Genomic DNA, 6,590 nt, shown 5'->3' on the forward strand with positions numbered 1-6,590 from the left:
AAGAGTAAAATCCAATGATTGGAGGAACTCCCTGGTCAGCCGCAGTAAGAAGCTGAGATCCCTCATAAAATCCTCCAAAGCTAGTTATGAAAACAAAATTGCCATTGATTCTAAAGACAACCACAAAGCATTCTATAGCTATGTCAAGAATCTCAATGGCAACACTCAAATCTGCTCTGAGTTACAGCACAATGACACTAAATATACAGAATCAACTGATATTGCCAACATCCTGACAGATAGGTTCAGTGCTAACTTTACCCCCCTCTCACCCCCTAAAGGGCCCATCTTTATACCAAAAGAATGCAAAGTTCCTGTAATCACAGCTGAACAGGTAAAAACCTCACTCTCCAAAGCCAAGAACACAGCCTCCATGGGACCTGATAACATCCCAGGCTGCCTTCTACATGAACTACAGAATGAACTGGCACCACACCTAAGTACCATGTTCAATCATAGCCTCACCTCAGGCTTTGTGCCCATTGAATGGTGCACCGTGACAGTTATCCCACTCTACAAAGGGGGGGCCACAACAAACCCCGGGAACTACCGCCCCATTAGCCTGACGAGCCTCGCCTGCAAGGCCATGGAACGTATCATCATGGAACTCATAAACAAAGACATTGGAAATCTCCAAACTCTGGACCCCACACAGTTTGGGTTTGTAAAAGGCAGATCGTGTCTCCTAAACCTGATAGATTTCTTCGAAGTAGCCACCAAAGCCATAGATGAGGGTAAGGTGGTTCATACAGCCTGCCTAGATCTCACCAAGGCGTTCGACACCATCCCCCACTCTGGAATTATAGATAAACTCACTAAACTAGGTATAAATCCCTATGTCACAAGATGTGTTGCCAACTGGCTTACTGACAGAACCCACACTGTGTAAGTAACAGACTCCAAATCAGACTTCAGACCAGTGACAAGTTGAGTGCCCCAGGGTTCAGTCCTGGGTCCTCTCCTGTTTGGTATCTACTTCTCTGAAGTACAGACTAACACAGAAGGTCTTTGGCTAACTAAATTTGCAGATGACTGCAAACTAGGAGCCATAATCAAAACTCCTAACGATGTGGACATCCTACAAAAGGGCCTCACTGAGACAGATGCCTGGTGTCAAAGACACGGTCTCAAGCTCAATGCCAAAAAGTGCATTGTCATCCCCTTTGGTAAAAACTCTGTACCCATGAACTCCACATAGGTGGTAGTCTACTTAACACCGAAAGTGTGATGAGACCTTGAGACTCAGGTGGACATCCTTTGATAATCACATCGCCACAGTGGCACACCTCATCACAAAAGGTTTCTCATTCAGAAAAAAGAGGTCATTGTTCCCCTCTACTCATCACTCATTAGACCCATTATAGAGTACAATGTCCCTTTTGGAATGGACTTCACAAGACATCTACAACAACTGGAAAGTCCACAAAAATACCTCACAAAGAGGATTACTGGCTTCATACAGATGCCTTACGCAGACCGTCTCAAAAAACTCCAGCTTTACACTGTCGCATATCGCCTACTCATACAAAGCTATGTCAAACCCAGAGCTGTTTGACATGCTCCACTTAAAGAAATCCCAATCCCTCCGAGCTATACGCTCTAGGGACCAAAACCTTGTCACCACAATAAACAGAACATGCTGGAGGGAGAGATTCCTGTCCCAGAGACTTCCCATACTCTGGAACAGACTACCTATCAATGTCAAACAGAGCTCCTCATTAGCACTCTTTAAGAAAAATCTTGATGATTGGATGGGTAATAGGAAATTCACCCCGGGGATCACTTCTGTGGTTCTGCTTGACAGGGGCACAGGAAAATAATTTTCTTGGGTGGCGAAAGCCAGGGTACCTTTTTGGCTAGGCTTGTATAGGCCCTAGGGCCAATAGCCTAGTACCTACCTATGAACCTATGAATGACAGTAACAGCATAGATCTCAGCCACTGAAATTGCATTTGGCCCTTCAAACAATCTGAGAAGGACTTAACCTGCATCTTGTTAATTTCATCTGGCAGATATGCTACAGTTATGCACTAATGAGTTATTTTCTGCTGTCACAGTGACATGCCTTCCTTTCTATGAACATTTTATGCTTAACAAGAAATATCTTTATTTGAGGTGTTTTGCTGTTTTTACAGCAAATAAATATAGTCTGTATATAATAAGGTAAACATGAATATGAACATTACCAGACAACAACTTCTATGAACATAAATTCATTGAATAGCCATAGCTGGCCAACATCATGAACACAACTAACCAAAGTGGGGGGCTTTGCCCCCACACCCTTCAATCTAGGAGGCTTTGCCCCCTACCACCCCCTAACTATGTATACCAACTCAGAGATTGCACTACAGTGGGAAACAGGGCAAATTTAAAAGGTTTCCCTTCACTTACCTTATGCATCACATTACTTACTGGTTGTTGACCAACCATGGCCATTCGATGAATTTATTTTCATAGAAGTTGTTGTTCTGTAATGTTCATATTAAACGTTTACTGTTCGGTACTTAGCTGTTCACATTTTTTTAATTTCGGTAGCTGAACATGGACCTGACATTGCTACTTGTCCTGATTGTTTCCTACTTTTTACTTTGTACATTGTTGCACAATTATGTGCAGAGCTGCTGCATGCCTTGACTCCATTCTCAGAATTTCACTACAATCGAAATTCCCAAACCACCACAAAATTGACTTTTTACTCCGTCATTTTATCTGAGTGAATATCATGCCTGTGATCTTAACTGTGTGCATTGATGGTGTACATTTTATTAATTTCAGGTGACTGCTGTTTTTACTTGTGAGAGAAAGGAAAATGAGCATGTCCCCAACACTTAATGGCATAACCAGCTGACTAGTTGTTTTCCATTAATTTGTTATGTACTGTACATCTCTATATTTAGTCATGCTGAAGTATTGCAAAATGCTCTTTGCACAGAGTAACTTACACTAAGTAACTGGTGAACACTTGCTGTATTGATAGATTTTTCTGCACAGAGACTGTAACCTCATCTGTGTCTGCCATATTATGGTGAGTACCCATAATGTGTGTCATTTTTCAACATACTGTATTGACAAAAATTAACATTTTCTATCCATTTTTTTATCTGTGCTGCTATATTATGCTGTGAGGATTAAAAATGACTGTCGTGTCTGTGGAGTAGAACATACCCTCTTTAGAGCATTAAAACTGATCTTCTATTTGTTTCTACTCAGCTACATTACTGCCTTGTACCCGAAATCAACCTTACTATACCTTGCACTGTCAGATATGTATTTAATGATTATTCCAGCTTCTTTTACTGTATCTTAGATAACATACCACTCAGTCTAATTATACTGATTCCCCCTTCAGTTTACACGGCACCATCGGATTACAGCCAAGCTGCATATCACCAGTTGGCAGCCTCCTATCATTAGTACAATGTGACAGTGTATAAACTGTCATATTCTCACTGTCAACAATTTATTATAACCAGGCACAGAATTCAGTTTTAAAATAGGCATGAGTAGTCAGTAAAACTACAGGCAAACCTTGAGTCCATATTCTAGCAAGTTACCACTGATCCATATCAACTGATCCATATCCAACACAATACCACATCATATTCATACCAACACTACCTATACTGAGGCATTAAGCTTCTGAGGCCCCTGCACTACTCACCTACACCACAGAAATGTGGCCAAACCTCACTCACCAAACTGTCTACTGCATTCACTATAGGCACGGATCATCACAGCATATGCAAAGGCCACTAAGGCAGTCGAGCTTACTGAAACCCATAATAATAATATTCATCACACAGTACCTTTCTCCATCTCTTTAATAGACCATCTCCAACTTAATCCAAGAGATGTGTTATCTTCCTTCAAATGGAAAGTATGTGATTGGCTGGATATTCACAAATTTGCCTTGGGCTTCCCTGGCCAAGTCTCTTCAACAATGGAGCTATGTTTTTAAGTATGGTTACTGGCATGACATATGGGATCTTAGAAATCACAGGCAATTCTTAGCTATCATTTAAGTCCTTTTTGTAGGTGATTTAATACTTAAGCAAACTGATATCCTATTCTGGAGTATGAGTGAAAGATAGAGTAATGGTCAGCTGTTTTTCATGTGCTGGATTCATGATGTCATGAAAACACTCCAAAAATGTATACAGTCAGGTCAAAGCAGATGAGGGAGTGAATGACCTCATATGTATTGGAGGCTGGAAAGCCACTGGTCTTAGTCTACATCCTACTGCTACCATGAATGATGTCACAATGCTATGGCACATTTATTTGTCATTCTAGAGGCAGCAATTTCCATCAACATGCAGGGAAACGGTCTTACCTGCTTTGCTAGGTTTGGCCCTGTACCTCGCTCCTCATGCTTCTACATATTAGTCCAAACATTCTCTACCACCATACTGTCTTCTTTTATCCAGAGTAATTCTTCTGTACCTCTCAACCTAATACATTTTGGTCAACTCATTATTACTGTGACACTGCTCAAAACTAAAAGCTGAAAAGAAAGTTCACTGTCCCAGAAGTCTTTGTGAACCCTGAGAAAGTATAGCTAGAAATGTTGTTCCAGTACAGTAAAAACTCACCTTCTCTGCCTGGGTCTTATGCCTACCTCTCAATTAGAGATGGGTGTGGGTAGCTGTGCTCCTGAAGCAGCAGTTTCTAAATGTATTTTCAATTCCATCACCTCACAAATAATTTAAAAAGATAAAATCATTAAACATATTTTCATATTCAGATATTTATAAGAAAGACCACTCCCTATTTGACTGTTAATCACAGAACCTCCCCTCTGACCTCCTGCAGCCAACAATGCTTTTCTTCCCATACTGTCCATAGCTATTCACTCAAACACAATCTTTATGAATAATTTTAATTACCCATCTATATGTTGCCAAGCATACACTGCAAGCAACAGGTATGTGCCATGGATGCTGAAGTTCATCAAAGCAAACCTTTTCAAACTGATAGTATCCTCCCACTACTAGAGGTGCAAATGTTCTTAATTTGGTTCTCACTAATATAATAAAGCTACACAAAACTCTACACGTATCTCTCTGTCATTGGTTTAATCAGAACACTGTGCCTTGATAGTCCCATAGTAACTCAGCCCCAAACGTACTCAGAACTTACTTTCTTCAGTCACTTCTTCAAGGTTAATTTCCTAAAACTAGCTGAAGATATAATAAGTTTTAATTATTCTTCACTTCAAGAAAGCCCACAGCTAAAGCTGCCTCCCTGATTTCTTATCCTACCTAAATTTCTGTACAGAGGCACCTGTCTCCATCTGCTAAAAATACAATGATAAGTTTAAATCAACAAATCTCAAAAAAAAAAAAAATGGTTCCACCAGTGAGGAAAGTGCAAAGGCCCCAAAACAGGAATACAAAAGCACAATGGCAGTGGTCTGTATCAATATATTGCTTTTAATTTGATCCACACAACTCTCCATGAAACAGTCTTATAGTACTGTTATATGGTATGATCATATATTGCACAACCTTGCAGTAAGGTGCCACATGACTGTCTACCACCTATGACAGCTCAAGAAAACTGCTATTACCTGTTAACACTGCACAGCAATACTTGTGTCATGAGGCTTTAAGATGACAACAGTCACAGAACAGTATTACTAGGTACCTCTTTTGACACAGACCATACATGGATCTTTCAGGAATGTATTGTTATTACTACACTGCTCAGTAATCCATTTCTCTCACTTACTAAATCTAGCTCAAAGGCTGCAAAAGCCTTTTCAGTACCTTATCCTGGAGCAATATGCTTCCTGAATTACAGTTACTGTTCCTAAATACTTCTAAATATATTGTAAAAGCAATTTTTATTATGTGTGCCATTACACTTGTTGTGTTGCTTCATGTATCATTTTTTTCTGTTTTCTATTCTAATGTATGCAGAATAATTAGTTCTTCCTCTTTGTTCTCATACATCTATACACATGCATTGTTTCTTTATAATTTATTTATTTTTATTAGGTTGCTATCATCTCTCCTTTTTCTTTTCTCTCCATTACATAACATTCTTTTGCCTTAAACTGATAATGTTTATTAAATTGCTTGACAGTATGGCACCTTGCACTTTATTTGAAAGACAGATTTTAGGCATTCCACATTCCTTCGATATTTCTGAATTTTTGTCATTATACATTGCCACCATAATCTTTCGGTCAGGCAGTAATTTACTGTTATTATTGTGTTTTTTACTCGATAAATTTAAATTCTCATTTCTTATGTCACCACTGAAAAACAGCATTGTGAATCTAGCTGTATTGCATTCTTCCCAAACTTCAAGCTGAGACATAGAAATTAGATGTGAGTTGCTGAGTTCTATTCATAATTATCAAGTTTATTTCTTTCATAAAATTGTCATAGATCACATATGATAAAATACATCAATTTTATGTGTATTTGTTATTCACAGCATGTTTAAATTGTTGTGGTTTCATTGCATACAGTGACAGCAAAACTAAGTGAATGGTGAGATGGACTTATGTAAATTACAGGCAAACATAGAAACAATATAACACATCATTTACAAAGTGAGTTTTAATCCATGAGTTTCTG

This window comes from Protopterus annectens, chromosome 7.part0 (genome assembly GCF_019279795.1).
Source record: "Protopterus annectens isolate FY-2018-M chromosome 7.part0, PAN1.0, whole genome shotgun sequence".
Lineage (NCBI taxonomy): Eukaryota > Metazoa > Chordata > Ceratodontiformes > Protopteridae > Protopterus > Protopterus annectens.